The sequence below is a fragment of the Sitophilus oryzae genome, unplaced genomic scaffold (assembly GCF_002938485.1).
Source record: "Sitophilus oryzae breed Bouriz unplaced genomic scaffold, Soryzae_2.0 scaffold_213_pilon_pilon, whole genome shotgun sequence".
Classification (NCBI taxonomy): domain Eukaryota; kingdom Metazoa; phylum Arthropoda; class Insecta; order Coleoptera; family Curculionidae; genus Sitophilus; species Sitophilus oryzae.
Window position 1 is genome coordinate 69728 of NW_022146767.1, and position 22177 is coordinate 91904.

Consider the following 22177-nt stretch of genomic DNA (forward strand, 5'->3'; position numbering starts at 1 on the left):
GTCTATTAATAATCTCCAGCAAAGTTCTGGTCTTGCAACTCATTGTATAGTAAATAATCACAAAATTAATGAAAACTCAATTAAGTTACTACACAGAGAAACAAAAGGTAGACGCTTAAATTACATTGAACAGTTAGAAATACTAAAATCTGTTAAAAACGAAAATAATGTTAACGACCAACAAGGATTTCTAAATACATTTTTTATTACCCCTATTGTAAACTCTCAGAACCCACCCCCATAGCAAATATATATATAGTTACAGTGTAGTTAGACGATTAGTTCTTAAAAAACTCTTGAAAAGGCCTAACAAGCCGAAACATATATGTAGAGTTAAAGTTACTCTTATTAAAAGTTTTTTGAAACATCTAAAAGCGTGCTTTATTAAAATACTAATATTTCAACGATGTTTCACAAGGAACCAACCACAGCTTCAGTACAATTTATTAAAAATACTAAATAAAAAAGCCTGTTTTATTTTTCTTTTAGAGGCTATCGCTTCTTTCATTATAATTTTGGCGTTATTAAAATTTATTCTGTGCCCTGTGTCCCATGAATGCTGACAAATCTTAGATTTGTGAAAATCTCCCTTTCTTAAATAATCTTTAATGTTCATTAATTCGAACATTTAAGGGTTTAGATGTTTCACCAATGTAAAATTATCGCATTCGCATGGTATTTTGTACATTACGTTTTTTGTTTGTTGTTCTGTATTCATTGGTTTAGTATGTGATAAAATGGATCTAAGTATGTTATATTGTTTTCATCTTATTTTTTCTGGAAATAGGATTTTTTGGGGAGAAATCTACATCTACATTAAATGAAGGAGTTGGGTGAAAGATCATGTGTTCTACTTGAAAAAATCAACTGCATAAAATATGTGTTTTAAACTGACGAAAAAAAATTCAACACAAACATTTGGCCTTTAGAAAAACGTAAACATTGGCCCGGATTGTAGCCAATAAACAGCGACTACGATAATTTTTTCCGGCTGCCGTGTATAGCCGGTTACGACTACGTAGCGCGGCGTGACGGTGAGGACGAGCAGTCACAAGACTGGAAACGTCACGCACATCGTGCTTTATTCACATCGGATAAATACGATAAATACAACGGCGACTTGTTGGCAAACTGGCATTTGAGCGCCAAACATCGGTAGACCTGAATATCGGGTAGTTCCGAAAAAATATTAGATAATAATAATAGAAGTAGTGTACAGTTAGTTGTCAGTGATTCGATTAATACAGGTGAGTTTTTACTGATTTACTTCAGTACTTAACTTAAGTACTGCTGGATTTTAAATTGTAACTAATATTTTTACCAATCATAACATAAAGACTCCAAACTAAACTTATAATTGAAATTTTTACTAAAACTATATGAAATACATTATATGTATATCATGTGGTACTACTTGGAAATTCGAAATTTATTTTTAAATTTTGTTTAAGTAAATTTTTCTCTACAATCTCTGCATACTATAAAACATACATATAGGTAGCAAAAACCTTTAAATATAGAAGTTTAAGCAGAACCACCAAAAAGATAAATAAAATTAAACAATAAGTGTTTTGAGCGAGACTAGTCTTGGTCTTGTACAATAAGCAAGACCAAGTATGCAAGACTTTAGCAGTCTTGCATTTTTTTCACCGTTTATGACATAATAAATTACTTATTTGCTCAAAATTATTGTTTTAATCAAGGTTTTAGTAATAATAATTACTCTAAAAATTTTATTTGCATTAATTTACTAAAACTACTATTTATTTAAAATAATAATTGTAGTTTGTATGTAGAAAATGGTCTCTATTATCTATTACAAACAAAACATGCAATATGTGTGTGTGTGTGGATCATCTTGTATATTTTATCTTTTCTTTAAATATTGATTTCACTTTCTGGTGGTTCAGGTAAAACCTTACAACTCATATATTATTTAAAAAATTACTACCTTCAATAAGTAAGCCTGCAAGTACTAAATATATGTGAAAACCCTGTAAACTTTTTCTCAGCCGCTCCTGAAAGTTCCACAAATTTCTAAAACATATAAAATAGCATATTTCAAGATTTTGTTAGTCACTGATGTACAATTTCAGCAGTAGCAATCAGAAAACGTAAACTGAAATGGTTAGTTCTTTGAATATACACCGTATTTATAATATATTCCATTCAAAATTTAAAAGGTTTTTAAATATCCAGGTGTTAAAAACGTATTATTGAATTTTTAAGGTAAATATCAAATAATCAGATTGTTTTTAATCACATCTGTAAATAATGACTGTTAACATGTGAATGAGTCAAATTAGCGAGATAAAAGTTTTAAATTTCTACGTGCTAATTGGTGTACTCAAGACCATCACGCGACAATTGTGTTTGTTTATAATAATACCCTAATAATGATAAAAACAGTGCTATTATCATTTTTAACAAGTTACTGTACAAAATCACGAAAAATAATTCCAAAACAAACAGATATTCAAACTGATGACACCAATAAATATCCAAATTGACGTATTAGAGTCCTGTGATATAACCAACTACCCAAAATATCTTTGTGGGTGTGGCCAATGTAATGTTTATGTGTGTTTAAAAAAACAACAAACATCTTGGTGATTTTGGGCACGTTTATATAACAATACGATTCGTGCCAAGCATAAGGTTTCTGGTATAGGATATAAAAAACCTAAATTATGTTCATAGCCAAATTAAATTACATTATTAAGCTTATTTATTACGACTACGTACAACTCAAGTGTACCAAATTCGCCAACACAATTATTTTAATAGAAATGTTACCACAAGATATGTTATTTTGGAATACGCACTTACCGGCACCAAAAACGAACATTTTGATGAATTTTAAAGAAGGGATACTCATTTTTGAGGAAAACAGTAACAATTCACAGCAATTTGACCATAGAGTTAAATAATAAAAAATGAGACCATTATACAAGCATACCTTAGTTTTTGGTACTCATCAAAACACTTATGAAAAATAGTTTACTGTTTCTCTAGTCACTGTCATGAAAAAATAGTATTATATATTGTTTGATGTCAGTTACTCTATGAGAGATGATATTAAGTACAGAAGTTGATCCCTAATATGTTCAATTAAATCAACAAAGATACAAATTCTGTACTTAAAATCATCTCTGCTAGAAAAGCTGCCAAATATTACTAATAACAGAGCTTTTCAATAACAGTGACACAACAAAAAGATGTTGATGGGGACCAAAACATGATATAAATCCAAAAATCCTATATGGGTATTTCGCCACTGAAAGAAAATCTACAAAATAAAATAGTTATTTTTTGTAAACACTTCTGCGTTAATCCAAAACGGAAACTACTTGTCAGAAGTTAGGTTTACAGATATACAAATTTGCCTAACGAACAAAAAAATGCTTAACGTTTCGGAAAGTTTATCTCTTTCCGTCGTCGGTAGCAAAAAAATACAAAGAATAAAGAAAAAACTATTTAAAATACTTAAATTCAACTATTCGAGAACACTAGTTTTTTTAAAAAAGATGCGTCTACAAAAACCGTTGATGTTCTGTTAAAATGACATTATATCCAAGTTAAACTTCAAAATTAACAATTACTTCCTGATAACAATTACTTAATAAGGTTAAACCAAAAAGCCCCAAATTTTATGTACGATTATTTTTAATTTTTACGTAGGTATGTTATGTTTATTTATGTTATGTTCTTTAAAATCAAAGAGGCGATTGCCATACATTACTAACATCTACAGATGAATGAGGAATACATTTATTTTTATTAGATTGCATTAAAAAAGCCTCTTTCATTTTTCTTATAGAGGCTATCGCTTTTTTCATTATAAATTTGGCCTTATTAAAATTTATTCTCTGCCCTGTGTCCCATGAATGCTGACAAATCTTAGATTTGTGAAAATCTCCCATTCTTAAATAAGGTATAGACATTTTTTATGATATAAAAATCTACATGTCTACAATTTATATGTCTTCTACAAAAGCGTATATCTTGAAGTATAAAAGGCTAGCTATACCGGTGAGTTTTTCGGAAAAACTCACCGGTTACCTATTAAACACGTATATTTTATTTTGTTGTTTTACATATTTTAAGATTTTTTATTAATTTATACAGGGTGTTTCATAAAATATGACCATTGAGTAATCACGATTCTGCTTAAACTGCTTGACAATAGCTGATTTTTGGCAAACGGATTGACTGTGGGGTGTAGAGGTTCGATAACGAGGGGTTTATCGAATCTCAAATTCCAAGAGGGTGAAAATGCCCCTAAAATATTACAATATTTGTTATTTAAAAAACGGTTAGTCTTTCGGAAAAACGCTTAGACAAACATAATTTATTTGGTTTTTTTACGTATTTTGAAATTTTTTAAAAAATCATACAGGGTGTTCCAAAAAGTTGGGTAATTTCTTAACCACGATTCTGCTTAAACTGCTTGACGTAAAAAGCTTCTTTTTGGCAAACGGATTTTTCGAAAGTCAAATTCCAACGAGATGAAACTACCCCTCAAATATTACAAAGTTATATAATAATATCGCCATATTGTTTTTTTTCATGCTTTACTTTATCATCACCATTACAAATGATTAATTCGACGCGAACGAAGTCGCTGGTAAACGCTAGTATAAGATAATAAGGCAGATGGAGACTTTCATTTTTAATTTTAAGGGACTAAAATGTCAAATTATTTAGCTATAAATTGCTCAAAAAATTATCAAAACCTGCCCACTAGAACAAAATATATTGAACTTTTAAACACATCAAAATCTTAAGGTGTCTTAAGATCTTTTCTTTATTTATTTAAACAGTGAAAAAGTCATAATAAAACAAAAATGTACGTATTCATTAAAAAAAATATTTATACATAAAATTATTTTTTACATCTATTTTAGTATATCAATGTGAGTACTCTGAACAAAATTTATAATAATAGAAATTTAAGTCTTATACAAATAACGCAATTTATTATAAAATTAATTGACTGTGGGAACTGTTAAATTATTTCACCCGCGGTAATTGTCATTTTTTTATAATTATAACAAAAAATAGTTTAATAATTATTTGCAAAATGGTTCAACTTATGTTAAGGTTGTTTAATATAAAAGGTATTTATATTTTAATGTATAATTTTCTCTCTGATGACACTTATTATTATATTTTAGTTTAATAATATATCTTATCCAACAGCCACTACTTATACAGACATTACTCACATGTATACATGCATATGAAAAGGCGGAATTACATTACTATCACGTCACGTGAATTCACGTGAACACACATGAGCAGTAAATTTGATGAGACCGACGTTATGCATTTATTTTATTAATCAATACATCAAGGGTGAACACATTATTGTCACTTGGGGGATTCATGTGAATCACGTGATATTGCGAGTTGTTTCGCGCTCAAATATTCTGTTTTAACATCAATTTCGGAGGCGTGGAAACATGAGGGTTCGAAAATGGAAGAAATTCTAATAGAAAAAGTGTGTTTACACGAGGTGCTTTATAATAACCGATCAACAAATTACTCTCTTTTCAAATTAATGTCATGAACCCATTGGCTAGTTTTAATATTATCAGCAACTACAAGTAAACCATATGCGTTTTCTAAATCTTCTTCAAACTCAGAAGATGAAGATGAAGAACTATTTATTAGATTCATTATTACGTTAAGTAGAGGAATTAAGTTGTTAAACTTGAGAAGAATGCTGCTGAACGAGCGAGAAATGGCATAATATGAAAGAACGACGTGATACTAATGTGTTTCCTTTAAACCACAGGTGAAATCACTTTTACTGTGATAGCATGTGAACTCCCGTGACGTGACAGTAATGTAATTCCGCCTTTAAATAAATAATAACACACGCGTGAGTTTTTGAAGTTATAACAAACTAGTGTGTTATGAATCATATACGCCACGAGACTTTTCTGGCAGTATTTGTGCTGTCGCCGCTTCTGCCTGGTTAATAATTTCTTGCGGAAGATCTGCTGGTTGATAATTCACTATTTTATCGTTAAAAAATTAAGTAATCAATTAGAAGGTTAATTATAGTATTATTACAATATTCAATAACTTATTAATTTAGGTACTATTAAATTGTTAGAACTTTAGGATTTAAGAAGATGTTCAAATATTCATCCATCGACTGCTAGACAATAACCCAGGCGATCATAAAATTCTTTTCTTACATTCGCTAGTTGGTAAACTGAAATTCTATTGCATTCGGCAGAAATAGCATTTTTTAACTCGTCTAGATTTGGGTATTTTTTATCCTTGTATATCCTGTTTTTTAAATGGCCCCAGAGAAAGAAATCATTTGGCGAAATATCAGGAGACCTTGCTGGCCAAATTACTGTATGATTTAGGCCAATAACGTTTCCGTTGAAACTATTGTCTAAATATTCCCGAACAGCCAGGGTACTATGCGCCGGGCAGCCATCCATTTGGTACCGAACTTCCTGATTTTCCCTAGCGGCATCCTGTAAAGCAGGTAAAATATGATTTTCGAGTAGTTCCAAATAATATTCTAAATTTAAATTTCGCCTAAGAAATAATGGCCTGATAATATTGTGTCCGAATATCGCTGCCCAAACATTTACTTTCTGTGGATATTGCGTCCTTGTTTCGACAAACCTGTGTTGGTTTTCTTTGTTCCAATATCTAAAATTTTGAACGTTGGGTTCATTATTTAAGGTAATCGTGCATTTGTCAGTGAAACATATGTTTTTTAAAAATTCCCTATCCGTGTTTGCTCTTTCCATCATATCAAAACAAAACGCCTGCCGCCGTATTTCGTCCCCATCTCGTAGCTCTTGGTGCTTTTCATATTTGAAGGAATAGTATTTATGTCGTTTCAAAATTCGAAACGCTGTAGTGTGACCTATTCTTATTTCATTCTCAAGTTTCCTTGTGCTGATCTTTCCATCGTTCTCTTCCACGCACAATAAAACTTCCAAGTCGGTATCATTTCTTGCATCTTCTCTTTGTTCCTGCCTTGCTTCACATCTGCATTTATTTATTAGGGTACCTTTGGTCTCAAATCTCTGGATATTCCTTGCGATTGTAGATTTTCCAGGTATCGGTCTACAGAGGGTACAGAGCAGCAAACATATCCGACACCTTTTGATAACTATTTCCTTGATAATACCATTTAATCATCAATACTTTTTCTTGGGTAGTGTAATTCATGGCTAATATTTTTGATGTAGGTATGAGTTTTTAATAATAATAATAAAGCACTAAATAGATAAATTTCTGAAATGACAACTTCATTTGAGAGTTATCTTTTATTTTGAATGGTGCTCATAAGTAAATATAGGAGGAATATACATAAAGGAGAAATATTTAAAAAGAAATCGGCGATAACTCGTAAACGGGCTAATCAAAAATATCTAAAGTTATTCTTTTGAATGTGGGTTTTAGTGCTCTTCAATAAACCTAAATAGAATTATTCTCTAAAATAATTAGGGAAGTCAATAATTGACCCCATTAAAATTTACATGGGATTTCCTATGTCCCGCTCGACGATGCAACACCCGGTATGTAAGATAACATACTAGTATTATAGACAAAGCCATAGATAACTATTCGTACTTTTATGCTTAGTCGTAATAATGACTTTTTTATATTGTCAATAACTTCGCAAAAACATTATATTGAAATGATGTAAAGTGATGTCTAGATGATTCGAGAAAATGTTTTATGTAATTTTTTTTAAAACATCAGCAAATGCAGTTATCAGTATACCGCAACCGCAAACAGTTCAATGTGAATAGAAAATAGCTGACGCATTTAAAAAAGAACGTTTTCTATCCACTTTTATAATTTAAAAGTACAATAGGACTGAATAGGTGATTCAAATCCGACATTTCTAAGCTTTTCAAATCCTTATCTTCAGGATTTCGCCAGCACAAGTCATTGCAAATAAGCTCTCTGAAGAGTACATAACCAATAAAAGATTCGTCATAGGAGAAAAATAGGATTTAGTGAAAAAATTTAATGGTATTTAGTTTGAAAAACAAAAGGCTTATTAAAAATTATGTTTGATTGTTCTATTGTTTGCCAAAATAAAGGCGGTTTTTAACAATTATTATTCCATTTTAATACCATTTTTATTTATAAAAAACTTATTACTATATTTGATAAAATATCCTGTTAAAAAATTATATTTATATAAAAATATAGAAATTTATAAAGTAGTAAATAAAATTAACTGTGAAAAAAAAATTAAAGCAAACTCATGCTCAATATTAATGCAAAAACTTCTTTTCTAGAAAATGTTAGGCAAGTCATCATGAATATCCCAATAAACATTATTTCTATTTTATCATAGTGGTGATTTTATCAGGATGTTAGTTTTATGAATATCTAAATAATATGAAACAGAGAGATTTGGCGCACTTATCTTATAGTATAAATTATCACAGTTTTATATGAAATTATATATAATAATATATAAATTCGGGTCAGAACGTCTTACGACGTTGTCCGATGCCTAACTTCCACCCTGTGCGATTTTCCCATTGATCTTCGGTCAGATTTTTCTCGCTCATCGACCTTCTTATTCCTTCCATCCATGTTTTCTTGGGACGTCCTCTCTTTCGTTTACAAGGTGGAATCCAATGAATGACTTGTTTTGGAATTCTTTCATTGTGCATTCTCTGAACGTGGCCGTACCATATTAATTGTTTTTGTTCTATATCATTTACTATTGTTCCCTCTGTTCCCATCTGTTGTCTAATGTCTTCATTTCTGATCTTATCCCTCCGTGAAATTTCATTGCTCTTCTAATCGCGTCCATTTCTGTTGTCTCTAATTTCCTTTTATTCCTTTCAGTGAGTCGCCATGTTTCACATCCATAGAGTAATATGCTTTTAACTAGTGTCTCGTATATATTATATTTCCTGTTTTTTGTAATTTCAGTGCTCCATAGAATGCCATTTATGCATCTGATAACTCTTGTATTACTCTGTTGTTTATTCCTCTATCGTCCGTTCCATCTCCTGTAAATATCGATCCCAGGTACCTGGAATCTTCTTCTGTATTAGCTCCAATTGGAAGGTATTTTGTTTTTTCTGTATTTACTGTGAGACCCCATTTAGCATATTCTTCAATTATTTTCCGCACCATATATTCCATGTCATCTTTGTCGTTTGCCATTATGGCCTGGTCGTCTGCAAATTGCAAGGTGTATAGGCATATGTCATTTAGTTCTACACCCATTCCGTTACATTTTCTTTTCCATAGATGTAAGGCCTTGGCAATGTAAATTTTAAATAGTGTTGGGGATATACAGCAACCCTGTCGGAGCCCTTTATTGATAGAAATTTCCTCTGAGAGACCGTTGGCCGTTTTTATTTGTGATTTTCCTCCATGGTAAAGATTTTGTACAGCTTTTATCAGAGCTGCGTTAATTCTTGATTCGTGCAAAACTTCCCATTATATGAAATTATTCCGCCATTAAAAAGTGGAATAATTTCATATAAAACTTTACACAGTGACAGAATGAATGTCATGAAAATTCAGTAGCAGGTACGTGTGTTTTTCAAAAGTGGCTTACCCCAATAACTTTTTTTATTCTTATTCTTTCAAATAAAACAACGAAAGTTGGTATATGGTAAATCAGGATGATTGGCGTAGTCAATTGTTTTCGGTGACTTCCTGTTTCACCGGAAATGACACATCGCTATTTTTTTTGACTTTATTCGAAAATTACATTTTGAATAGAATGACATCTCACCCCCTCAAAAATTATATGTAGTATATATTTTTAATTCCAATCATAGAGTGTCATCACTATGTTTATAAAAGAAACTTGACTCGAAACGGCAAGTATGTGGTACCAAACTCTTCGTAAAAAATGCTTTTTCCAAATATGCTAATGAGCCACCCTCGTTCCATTTGAAAAAATTTAGTTATGACTAAAAATTCGATTTGGACAAATTTCAACCAGCCCACACACGGCAAAATGCTTAATATATTTCCCCAATTTTTTTTGTACATGTCGCTGTAAATGTCCGAAATGCGGTAAAACCTAGGATAAGCGCGCTAAACCTAGGATTTACCAAAGACAAGTAGTAAAAGCTCGAAAACTTCTTTATTTTGCTTCCATTTCGGACTTTTGCCGGACCCAAACAGTAAATCTTAGGATTTACCACACCGCATTGGAAAAAGGTACGAATTATTTTTCTTATAGCAACAATATGTGTGTTAATGCATTGGTTAGCCTTGTTATTTGGAGGATGTTTATGCATTGGTTGAGATCCTGTTTCACCGAATATGACTACGAATTTTGATTTTTAAATGGTACCCTCGGTATATTTCTACTTTATTCGATAGAAAATGACACTCTGAATAGAATGACATATGACATATCATGTCAACTTTTGACATTTTTGCTTAAATTTTGATCTAGAGTGCTTTGGCTGTTGTAAAAACATTAATTTTTAATCAAGGAGCCTTGGAAAAATAGATTTGATCGTCTAAAGGTGCGTATTCATTATCCGAACGAACGAACGAACGAACGAATGTTCGCTAGTGGTATGGACGGGGACCGTACGATAGAACCGCACGAGAAGACCGGACGCGAACGCCTTTGATTTACCGACTCGAAACGGATGGTCGAGCGAACGAACGGCCGCATGCGTTCGGTCCCCGTCTAAATATACGGCACTTTCATTCGTTCGTTCGAATAATGTCCGGAATACGCACCTTAAGGTGCGTATTCTTCAAACCGGCCTGATTAGATACGAAAAACATTAAGGTGCGTATTCATTATCCGAACGAACGAACGAATGAAAGTGCGGTATATTTAGACAGGGACCGAACGCATGCAGCCATTCGTTCGTTCGTTCGCTCAACCATCATACGGTCCCTGTCCATACCACTAGCGAACATTCGTTACCTTTAAAGGTGCGTATACATACTTTAAAGGTGCGTATTCATTATCCGAACGAACGAACGAACGAATGTTCGCTAGTGGTATGGACGGGGACCGTACGATAGAACCGCACGAGAAGACCGGAGGCATTTGTTGGCGAACGCCTTTGATGTACCGACTCGAAACGGATGGTCGAGCGAACGAACGAACGAACGGCCGCATGCGTTCGGTCCCCGTCCGGAATACGCACCTTAAGGTGCGTATTCCGGACATTATTCGAACGAACGAATGAAAGTGCCGTATATTTAGACGGGGACCGAACGCATGCGGCCGTTCGTTCGCTCGACCATCCGTTTCGAGTCGGTACATCAAAGGCGTTCGCCAACAAATGCCTCCGGTCTTCTCGTGCGGTTCTATCGTACGGTCCCCGTCCATACCACTAGCGAACATTCGTTCGTTCGTTCGTTCGGATAATGAATACGCACCTTTAAAGTATGTATACGCACCTTTAAAGGTAACGAATGTTCGCTAGTGGTATGGACAGGGACCGTATGATGGTTGAGCGAACGAACGAACGAATGGCTGCATGCGTTCGGTCCCTGTCTAAATATACCGCACTTTCATTCGTTCGTTCGTTCGGATAATGAATACGCACCTTAATGTTTTTCGTATCTAATCAGGCCGGTTAAAAGATGATTATCGTATTTTTAATCGTACTTTCATTTGAGATATGTAACGGTTTTGACCACTGGTTATAACCGGTTAAAACTAGTTTTGACCAGTGCCCTGGTCAAAATTAAAAAAAGGTGTTTTTTTGCCAACCCTGGTATCAACCCAATTATTATCTCTTTTTAATACATTTGATTGTTCATTAAGCTATCTAAAGTTTAGATGACTATTTGATCGGTATTATGAGTCACCATCATAGAAATAAAAATTGTCCACCACTTTCAAACAAACTTTTTATGACACTTTATTAACACAAATACACATATTTTTGTCCACCTTTAAATAAACCTTTTTGTTACAGATTCTTCTTGAACCAATCCAAATTCACCCAAAAACTAAAAGAAAATGGACCACTCCAAAATCTACAACCGCTTGGAATCATACGAAAGTCAGATTTCATCTAGCAACGACACAAAATCTGACGTTTCGTACCATATGATGAAGCAGTCTCTTCATAACATATGGTCGCTGGTCTATTCATCCGAAAACAGCGATTCCAGGACGACCAACATCAAAAAAATCCAGGAATGCCTGACAAGTTTGGAGAAAAAGGTTGGAGAGAATGAGGAAAAGAAGTACCAACGGTACTACGGAAAACCTCATCTGGCACGAAGTGAAAAATGCTGTTAAAATTCTTATTTTTATCAATTTTAACTTACTAGAGCGTGTACTTGTATGATTTTTTCTTAAAAAACTCAAATTTTTAATGCAAGTAAAAACACCACACTTTTTTCTTCAGTATTTCGAAAAATATTTTACTGCTTTTGCTTTTAAGTTAAAATGTTTTTATTTCTCAAATTATCAATCTTCAGACAAAGCAGTATTTAGTTTTCTTTTTTTTTGTATTTCTTTCTGTGATATTTTTTCCTCATAATTTAAGTTTGCAAAATTCTGTGTTTTCAAAAAATAAAGCAAATAATAAAAATAATTTTTTGACATGTATAAAATTCTTATTCTCTGAAACATTGTATCTAATTTTAAGGATGCATGTTTTTTTTTATTTAATTTAATAAGACTAAATTATTCTGTAAATTTATGTGGAGATTAGATACGTAAATTGTTATTCTTTAGAGTTTGTACAGGGATGTGCAGACATTAATGTATAGTCTATAAATTATATTTTGCTTTTGTAAAGCAAACGTAATTTAGGTAATAAAATGTTAATAAACATTATATTTTTTAGATATATGTTTGTTTTATTAATAATATATCGTCAAAAATAGTATAACACACTTTTTTTATACAAACTTTTACCCAAAATTTTGGACAGCAAAACTGTCAAAGCTGTAGTGGGAGTGGGGCTGCTAAGAGGATATTATAAGCTTATATTGGGGGACCTAATTTATCATGGATAATGGCATATCTTAAAAATAGAAAGCAAAAAGTCAGAGTACAGTCTATAAGAACGGCTGTAACATCAGATGAAATTACAGTTAATATAGGAGTGCCCCAAGAAACTGTCATTGGTCCAATATTGTTTATTCTATATATAAATGATATTTCCGAAATCTTGAATAAACATGACTAGTGTAAGTTAACCTCTTATGCTGATGACACGAACTTACCCTCTACATAAGTTTAAAAGAACCGAAAATAGAGCATTTTACAACAGTATTAAAACATACAATAATTTACCCTTAGAAATAAAAAAAAATTTACACAGTTATCAAAATTAAAAAAAGAGATACAGCAGCGCTTTCAGATGGAGCGGAGAGTCCGCGTGATTTTTTGAAGAAAGCCGTCGATGAACTCATCCGGATGGAGCATACGCGACCCATGTGAAATTGTTCATATAAGCTCATGGTACTTGCTCGAAGTCGCGGACGCTCCGCTCCATCTGAAAGCGCTGTAATTTCTTAGTAAAAGTGGAGCCTTACAGCGTTTTCAGATGGAGCGGACCGTCCGTGACGGACCGTCCGCGACTTCGAGCAAGTACCATGAGTTTATATGAACAATTTCACATGGGTCGCGTATGTTCCGTCCGGATGAGTTCGTCGACGGCTATCTTGAAAAAACACTCGGACGGTCCGTCGCGGACGCTCCGCTCCATCTGAGAGCGCTGTTATAATTTAAATGATTTTTTTGAGTATTGTCGAAATAATTAGGGTATGTAACTAGGTAAAAACTTCTTTTTTTGTTTATTGCAATTTTTTATTGATTATTTTTTAAATGAGGAGAGAATTTATATACCTTGTAAGTATTTAATTATTTTTAATACAGTTCTAGATACTATACTGCCATTACTCGCTGACGAGTATTCGACACACATCAGAAGATGGTCACGCAAGGCGTTTTCTTTCATGAGCTTTTCTATGACTGAAAAGCCCGATACGTGATGTTATATGCCTACCGCACTCCGGACATTCAAAAATATCATTGCTTCTTACTTTATGGTTGTCGCTGTTAACTGAGTTTACAACTCTTCTCCCTTCAGTTCTATTGTGAGCTGCTTCTTCCAACTCATTCTGCATGTTAATCCCCTTTAAGTTTTCTTGGAAAATGTCCTTGTATCTTTTCAGTTGTCCACCCGGCCTCCTCTTACCGTCTACAAGCTCACCGTAAAGCAGAAATTAAGGTATGCGGTTTTCTTGCATACGTGACCAGCCCATCTTAAGCGGGATTTTGTAACCATGACTCTAATACTCTCGCAGTTAGCTTTTTCAAGGACCGATCCGTTTGAGACATGATGGAACCACCAGATTCTTAACAGCTGTCTAAAGTGTCTCTGTTGCAACTTGTTTAATACGTTCATGTGTCGGCGGTACGGCATCGGCACCCAGATTTCGCTCCCATATAACATGGTGGGGATTATAATTGCTCGGTACACTGCAAGTTTCGCTTTTGTACTCAAGTCATGATTGTAGAAAACCCTGTCTTTTAATTTCCAGAATGCTCTTGAGGCGCTGCTAATCCTGTGCTGAATTTCAAAGTCAATATTGGCCTTTTCCGAAATCAAACTGCCGAGGTAATTGAATTCCACCATATACACACACCGGAAAAATCTAGGGATATCATTTTATTAAAGTTAAAAATAAATGTTTTGAATAAACAACCACATATTTTAGGCCGATTCTTTCTACTTCGATTGAAACGAAGTAGTCACACTAGTTATTTCTAAATTTGGGATATTTGCAGAAGTGTTTGTGCATTTTTTGTCAAATGTATAAAAAGCACCTAGCATCAATTGTTCGAATTTAACCTGTACTGGCTATGTTTTTATGATAACTGGCCAGAATTCATTCAAATAACTCTGTTTAGTATTAAACGACATTATGGAGCGTAGACATCTTAACAGAGACGAAATGCTAACGACCATGAGTATGCTTGAAGCTGGAATGCGCCAAATCGACGTAGCTAGAGCATTAGCTACAACAACGCAAAGTGTAATATCACAATTAAGTGCACGCTACCGTGAAAGTGGTGATGTTGCTGAAAGGCACACAAGGCGACATCGCATTACTACCCCTCAGCAAGATCATTTTTTACAATTAAATGCTCCACGCCGACCGACTCTTACAGCACCAGTGCTTAGTTTAATTCTCCAGGAAATACATAATGTAACCGTTAGTCCTGACACTGTTCGCAATAGATTAAGAGAGGTCAACTTAAGAAGCAGACGCCCCTGGAGAAATTAACCCTTAACGAGAGGAAATCGAGAGATATGATATTTGTGGGCTCAAGATCATGTTCAGTGGTCGAATGAACAATGGGCCAATATTTTCTTCACGGATGAGTCACGCTTTGGAATTCATCCGGATTCGAGAAGGCTTAGGGTATGGAGAGAACCGGGAAATCTTATTCGGTTGGATCATGTTCAGGAAGTGCATCCTTATCAAGGTGGAACAGTTATGGTCTGGGGAGGAGTCAATTAGGCCGAACAACCGATCTCGTTTTTCTTGAAAAGTTTCTAACAGGAATCACATATCGTGATTTAATTCTTGAGCCTGTCGTGTTACCATATGCCAATGATTTTGGGAGAAACTTCATTCTCATGCATGACAATGCACGGCCTCATACAGCCAGAGTGGTAAGTGAGTTTATCAATGCTCATCAATTAAACATCTTACCCTGGCCGGCACAATCTCCTGACCTCAACCCCATCGAGCACGTATGCATGTAATGAACAGTAGAGGAGGTCATACCCTTTATTAAATAAAAATGGTTTTATCTTTTTATTTTAATTCGCAGTTTAGAATAAAAAAAAATGTGTATATTTTTTTGAGTTCAATAAAAATCAAGGTAAATTTGAAAAATTCCGTAAATTTCGCATTTTTATTTCCAATACGTCCTGTAAGCTATTTGTTTATTTTAATTTTATTATATCAGAAATGCAAATAATAAAATTACTGACGATGGCTGGATAAAATTGTAATATCTCTAGACTTTTCCGGTGAGTGTATTCCGATAATTCTTTTCCGATTTTTATAGTTCTAGATATTTACATGTTAATAATCAGAATGTTGATTTGTTGTATTTGAAATAAAGAGATATATCTATATAGTCGTACAACCCGATAGCCATCTCACAAATTTAATCTAATATACCCCTAATTTTACCCCTTAAGGAAGAGTTTATAGAAATCAATACTTAGAGATCACTTACGCCGCTTAAGAAACCTTTATGCATAATTTAATACTCCTAAACCAGACTAATAATTCTTATACAAACTTTCACTCTGAGTTTCACCCCCTAGGGTATAAATTTTCATAAATCGCTTCTTAAGATGGAAACATCCATTCTAATAATGAATTTACATTACTTAAGGATCCTATGTGGTTCATAACATGGTTAAAAAACTTAAAAAAAACACTGCTCTGTCTTTATATTCAAACCCAGGCATCGACACAATCATTTGTTCCTAAATGGCCAGGATCACTTTGTAAACTGTCCCCTAATCCAGGTATCCAGGTACAAAGGCCCGACATAATAGTGTCTTCGATTGTCCCCGAAACTATAAATTTCGCTCTGTGGCAAAGGCGAATTCGTGGCTAAACCCTGGCAATTAATTTTTGTTTCAATTTGGAACGTTCCGCCCACAAATATCCGGATAAATTAAAGCCGGTCCTGCGGAAAAGCTTATTTCAGAACCGCCGTTTGTTCGGCATTAAAAGAATTAAATTGGAAAAGTTGCATTAGTTTGTGAGAAATCTTTCCAAAGTTGAAACTTTGACGGAATGTAAGTTCGGTATAAAAAATTAATTTCTAATTTAGGTAAAATATTGGTTCTAAAATAAAAAGGATTTATTCTTGTAGTTTCTTTCATTTATTAATTTATTTTTGGGTAATTATTGGGAAAACTGGAAATCGTCCGATTTTCACCAAAATTGGTACACACACTTTTGAGGTCGTAGATTACGAATCTGAACTTTTTTCTTGGCGGTCTCTTACCGTTTTTCAGAAAAACGGAAAATCATTTCAGCATTGAATTTTTCTTCATTTCGGTCCTATAAAGTAATAATCTATACTAATATATAAAATCCTTAAGTGACTGACATACTGATTAATCACGATCCTGCTCAAACCACTCAACATAAGAAGCTCAATTTTGGCACACAGGTTGATTCTAGGGTATCAAGGTTCGATAAGAAGGCCTTCTTTTTTTTAAGTAGGTATTATTTACGAAGGCCTTATTTGATTAAGATGGTATTTTTGAAAATTCCAGTTCCAAGAGGGTGAAACCACCCCTCAAATATTACAATATTTTTTATTTAAAAAACGGTCAAGTTTCCGAAAAAAACGCTTAAACACGTACATTTTATTTTGTTTTTTTACATATTTTAAGATTTTTTAAAAATGTATACAGGGTGTTTCGAAAAATCTGGTTATTGATTAATCACGAACCTCAAAGCGCTTGACGTAAAAATTTTTGGAAAATAGATTGACTTTAGGGTGTAGAGGTTCGATAAGAAGGGATTTTTCGCAACTCGAATTCTAAGGGGGTGAAACTATCCCTCAAATATTAAAATATTTTTTTATTTAAAAACCGGTGAGTTTTTCGAAAAAACTCTTAAATACGTATATTTTATTTTGTGGTTTTACATATTTTAAGATTTTTTAAAAATTTATACACGGTATTTCATAAAATATGACCATTGAGTAATCACGATTCTGCTTAAACTGCTTGACGTTTAAAGCTTATTTTTGGCAAATGGATTGACTGTGGGGTGTAGAGTTTCGATAAGGAGAGATTTCTCGATTGTTTTTTCTCATGTTGACATAAATGTGAGAAAATTTTATCCAGTTTGTATGTTAATGGAAATTCTTGCTTTGCTTTATCTTCACCATTACAAATGATTAATTCGACGCGAACGAAGTCGTGGGTACACCTTATACCTACCTATATCGAAAAAGTTACGCGGAGGAGTTTTAATTGCATTGGTTTCAACTTCTATGCGGAGGGTGTTAATCTTTTGTTGTTATATTATATCAAAAAAAGATTAACCCCCTGCGCAAAGAATATATATAAAGACTATTTATAACCACGAAGTTGCAAGAAAGAGTTTTGATTGCATCGGTTTCAACTTCTTTGCGGAGGGGGTTATTCTTTTTTTGATACAATATAACAACAAAATATTAACACCCTCCGCATGGAAATTGTAACCAATGCAATCAAAACTCTTTCGTGCAATTTCGTTGTTATAAATAGTCAGATCTCGTTGGTAAAATAGCAGTTATGGGAAGGATTCCCTTTCGTAATCCCAGAATGAGCGAAAAAACACGCTAAATTTAGGTTTAGCATTGGCAACGTTGCTTTAAATGCCAGAAACACATAACCCAACATTTTCAGATTGTTTACAAATTTATTTTAGCAAATTTTCCTCTATTATGCATAGAATTGGTTAAAAAAGTAACAGAAAAAAGCAATAACATCATTGTTTATTGAATACCTAACAAAATATGTGCTAGAAAACGTTAAAAATATGAGAAATTAAGAAAAATTCGATGTTGAAATAATTTTCCGTTTTTCTGAAAATCGGTAAGAGACCGCCAAGAAAAAAGTTCAGATTCGTAATCTACGACCTCAAAATAGAGTATATACCAATTTTGGTGAAAATCTGACGATTTCCAGTTTTTCCAATAATTACCTATTTTTGGTTCGAAAACATTCGAATGGGGACTAAAAACATTTGGAAGAAAATTATAATAAATCGAAAGAAAAATTAAAATTTTAACACCCTGTAACTATGAAACAAAGCAGAATCGAACCTATTCATACCAATTAAACTTTTGGTGACGTAATCGAAGGCGCTATTTTTAACTTTATTCTATAGAAAATGACATTCTGAAAGAATGACATATCATATGTCAACTTTTGACATTCTCGCTTAATCAAAAATTGTATTTTAAAATTCAATCTAGAGTGCCATGACTATGTTAAAGACACTAATTCTTCATCAAGGAGTCTTGGAAAAATAGATTTGATCGTCTAATGTTTTTAGTGTCTTGTCCTGGCCAGCTAGAAAATGCTCAAATCGCATTTTTACTCAAATCTCAATTTTTTCAAATAGAACGAGGGTGGCTTATTAGCATATTTGGAAAAAGCATTTTTTTACGAATAATTTGATACCACACACTTGGTATTTCGAGTCAAATTTTCATTATGAACGGCAAGTTATAATTTCAAATAAACCATATGCGAAAATGTCAAAAGTTGACATATGATATGTCATTCTATACAGAGTGACATTTTCTATCGAATAAAGTAAAAAAATACCGGAGGTGTCATTTAAAAATCAAAAGTTGTAGTCATTTACGGTGAAACCGGAAGTGACCGAAAACAATTGAATACGTCAATCAATCATAATTTATGTCGTATACTAACATACCAAATCTCGTTTTTTTAACTAAAAAGATAAAAAAGTTATAGGGGTGAGCCACTTTTGAGACTCACCCGGTATATTTATTTTTTTTTTGTTTTCTATAATATTTTGATTAAAAGAAAATATATAAAAGTGGACAACGCTGTGCCGGTCAAGCTTAGTCACGTGATTAAAAGTTTATTTGGTATGAATTGTACGTTACAAGAGATGGCACATGTTTTTTGAAACACCCTGTACATTATCCATAAAAATCAGATAGAATTATTGACAAGGAAGCTTTATATTTTATTTTTTAATTTAATTTTTTTTTCATAATTTTCTATTTCATAAAACATAGGTTATAGATATAATCTAAATCATGTTCCAGTTAATAAAAAATGGCAACAATATAATATGCGTGAGGAATCGCATGAATACAAATAAGCGGAATTTACATAAAAGCTTATTAGTGTTATTTCCGTCGTTTTCCATAATTTTCACTGGATCAAAATAAGCTCCGTGTTTTAACACGGCCAGGAAAAACCTGCGGGAATATTTTGCTCACGTTTTTCCAAGAATCTCTTATATAATTTTCGGAAAAATGACATTGTGCATTCCAGACGAGAATAAATTTTATTAGAAGAACCTACGCAAGACCTAGAATAAAAACTTTTTTTATTCGAGTTTTTATTTTAAAAGAGTTTTTAACAATGGTTAAAATTAGACAGTTTTAGTTGTAACGGATCAGAATACTTTTTTTATTTATTATGATTAAAATGTATTAAAAAAAATAATTTCACACATAGTATGCGAGTAGAGAAAGAGCAAGAGAAAGAGAAAGAAAAAGAGAAAGGAAAAGAAAGAGAGAAAAAAAAAAGAAAAAGAAAAAGAAAAAGAAAAAGAAAAAGAAAAAGAAAAAGAAAAAGAAAAAGAAAAAGAAAAAGAAAAAGAAAAAGAAAAAGAAAAAGAAAAAGAAAAAGAAAAAGAAAGAGAAAAAGAAAGAGAAAAAGAAAGAGAAAAAGAAAAAGAAAGAGAAAAAGAAAAAGAAAAAGAAAAAGAAAAAGAAAAAGAAAAAGAAAAAGAAAAAGAAAAAGAAAAAGAAAAAGAAAAAGAAAAAGAAAAAGAAAAAGAAAAAGAAAAAGAAAAAGAAAATGAACCGTTTAACCTAAAGAAAATTAAATTTAATACAACAGATAAAAATCGAGATTCCTATATTGAATGTCCATTCCGTTAAGAGAAAATTGTACACTTTTTGAACCAAACTATTTACCAGTAACCTTCCTTTAAGAATCCCTTTAAGGACAATTTGGTTACATTAATAAATATATATTTTTATTTAAGTAAAAAGCATAAGTTTCAGCCGCCAAATAAACAAAAAATTATTTTTTCGTCTCATGCATTTTATATCCTTCATTTAAAAAAAAACATATTTTTTATATATTTCAAATGACCTCTAGTCGTATTTCTAGAAAATTCTAAACAATTTTAGGTATCGCCAAAGTTCATTTGGCAGGCATTCAATGTCCATTAAGCAACTGTTAGCATTATAATTTTATCAACGAATTGTGGAAAAATAGATTTATCATTTTTATTGTTTAATAGAAACCACAAGTATATACAGGGTGGTCCGAACTGTATTCCGGAAACTTCGGCAGCATATTCTGCAGATAAAAATAAGTAAAAAAGTTCGTATAAATGTATGTCCAAAAAGGCTTAGTTTTGAAGATACAGGGTGTAGAAGTTTCATTTTTATTTCGACTTTTTCCAAATAATTTCTGAAGTAACGTCAATATTTCCATGAAAATTGGTGTCTGGGAGTTATTTGACATGAGAAATTTGATTTCGATGTCAATATGACTCCTACTAGTAGAGGGCGCCACCTACATATTTTTTAACTGGTTTGAAGAGTAATAACTTTTCGTCTGTACCTGTATAAAACTACTGACTAAAAAAATATACATTTACGACTGAAATAATTTAAAACAAAGACCACAAAATTATCTGGTTAAATGTTCAAGTCTACGAAGAGAAATAATTGTTTTATTGTATAAAGCAAATATCAAACGATCGAAAAAAAAACGGCGTCAAAGATGGCTGGGCAATGACAGTCGATGATAATTTTGGCGAGGTCAAGCCCTAGACATCATTTACTTTTTCTATTAATGACACTTACTGCCAGTTAGCTTTGAGAAGATTATAATTTGTTATTATACTGAGTAAAAATGATTTTTAAAATACCGTAGTTTAAAATTGGAGAAAACCACACACCGTTTGACGACACCGTTTTTTTTCGACGGTATTTTCCATACAAAAATATAGAATATGTGCTAAAATACAACTAATTGATAATGTACTAAACATAGTACAAATTATGAAATTGCATCAGGAAATCTGCCTTTGAATACTCGCGTCAACAAGAGACTTCGTTTCAACAAATTTCAATGTACGACAGATAAATACGTAGGTTATGCAAATTATTAACGTTGCTATCTTGAATACGTTACGAATCGTACACATTTGCATTCCAGAAATGTCGGGTCCTATATTTTCCGCAGGAGGGGAATTACATGTGTGGAACTCGCCGGTATATATGGATACAAATGACTGATCTATTGCGAGCGGAGATTTCGTATATGTCACTTTAGAAGCCATTTTGCAAAATGGATGGCCAAACGGAAGCAAAATAACATTTATCTTAGTTGGTAACGCATTTATTTTAATCTTCGATTCTTGTTGTTTTGAGGGGGTG

At 32.7% G+C, this 22177-nt stretch overlaps 1 long non-coding RNA gene across 1 annotated transcript; it reads left to right on the forward strand.

Annotated features, from left to right (window-relative positions):
- Positions 1–969: 969 nt before the first annotated feature.
- LOC115884216 lies at positions 970–12815 on the forward strand. The gene is made up of 2 exons (XR_004050522.1): positions 970–1247; positions 11931–12815. It is a non-coding gene; the product is annotated as an uncharacterized LOC115884216 (long non-coding RNA).
- The last annotated feature ends 9362 nt before the right edge of the window (positions 12816–22177 follow it).